We start from the raw sequence: 1,576 nt of genomic DNA on the forward strand, positions 1-1,576 counted from the left end.
GCACCCATAGCCTACTCCCGCCTCCAGCACACTCTGAGGTTAAAGTCCAGAGACCCGCATCCCGCTGCTGCTTTCTCCACAGCACTTACACTGCATGCAGTGCGAGACCCAACACTAGCCATCACTGAAGGCCAAGGAAGGTCAAGACAAAGGAAAATGACAATAGTTTTGCTAAAAAGCCAGAATCAGCAGCAGCTCTAGCCTTTGCAGAGCGCTCTCAACTCCTTAACACAGCATCTGCAGCTGTGTGCATTGCTCCAATCAATGCAACCTGCTGCAGTTTCTCTCCTGCACTACCTGCTTAGGAGCTATCCTCGGCTCCTTCTACTTTTAAATCCAGGCATTGAAGAATAATTACTTGATTAATACATGAGGGAATTTTCCCCTACTTTTATGCATTTATTTAGAAGAAACACCAGCGTGTGCTACCAGAGGAACTCCACAGAGCAGCATTCCCTCGTGGTCTTTCTGCAGCTTTTTCCATGTTGTACAGAATTATGAACCCATCCAGTTCCCAGCTGAGGAATGCAAAGGCTCCTCTGGCCTTCGGTGGGGGTTCTGCGAGCCCCTGGGGATGGTGAGCCCAGTGCCAGAGCTGTCACAGCCGGCCCGGTGGCCGCCCGAGCCAATGGCCAGGCACTGCCACAGCCCCGGCACAGAAATGCATCCTCACAGGAAGAAATGGGCACTAATTTCCCAGCAGAGGCACAAAGGGTTGCTTTAGGGCTCTTTTCTTCCCTTTTTAAAGGCTGCAATACAAAAATAAGCCAGAACCAAATATTCCTCCAGCTCTGTGCAATAATCTGCCTCCTTTTTCTGCCTCACTAATCCCCTACTGTGGACTCTGAAGCCTGACTCCGAAGTCATCTCCTCTCCTGCCTGCAGCGTGCCCTCGATCAGCAGCCCACCGGCGTTTGCTTTAGTCAGACTCTGTCTATCAACTGGTCCTTGGATCTGCTGCTGCAGCTGGTCCGTGGGGAGCTGTGTGAGCAAAGGTGCTCAGCACTTCTGCACAGACGCCTGCGCATGCTAATCATTAAACTTGTGAAAATCCCATCCCACGTCAGAAAGATCTCTGCAAAATTCAGGTTTTTAACACCACGAAGTCCTGCATGTGCAGAGGACCACAGTACCACCCCTCAGCCTGCGCACGGCACGCCTGAGGTTCATTCACAGAATGGCCCTCCTGGTCTGCACGGCAGCCTCCTCCCCGACAGGGACATCTCCCTGCAGTCCTTCCGGAGAAAACTACAAATCAAGGCGTAAAACCAAAAAAAAACCAAAACCCAAGTTTCAAAAAGGAGCCAAGCAACATTTCTCATGCGAACGCAGGTCTGCGTACGCTGGGGCAGGACTTTCACCCTGCCCACGGGATCCCTCCCATCTGGAGCGTTAAGGGCTCAGTAAGAAGCCACAGCCCCTTCGGCCGTGCCCAGCGCCCACCACCGTGCCTCGGGCACTGCTCACAGCGCTGCTGCCAGCGGCTGCTGGGTGGCCATTTCCCTCCCCACCCCGCAGCTTGCTCTTCGCAGCCCTGCAGCCCTCTGCCCCCCTCCCCATGCCCTCCTTTCCTCTC

This window comes from Pygoscelis adeliae, unplaced genomic scaffold (genome assembly GCF_000699105.1).
Source record: "Pygoscelis adeliae isolate BGI_AS28 unplaced genomic scaffold, ASM69910v1 Scaffold191, whole genome shotgun sequence".
Lineage (NCBI taxonomy): Eukaryota > Metazoa > Chordata > Aves > Sphenisciformes > Spheniscidae > Pygoscelis > Pygoscelis adeliae.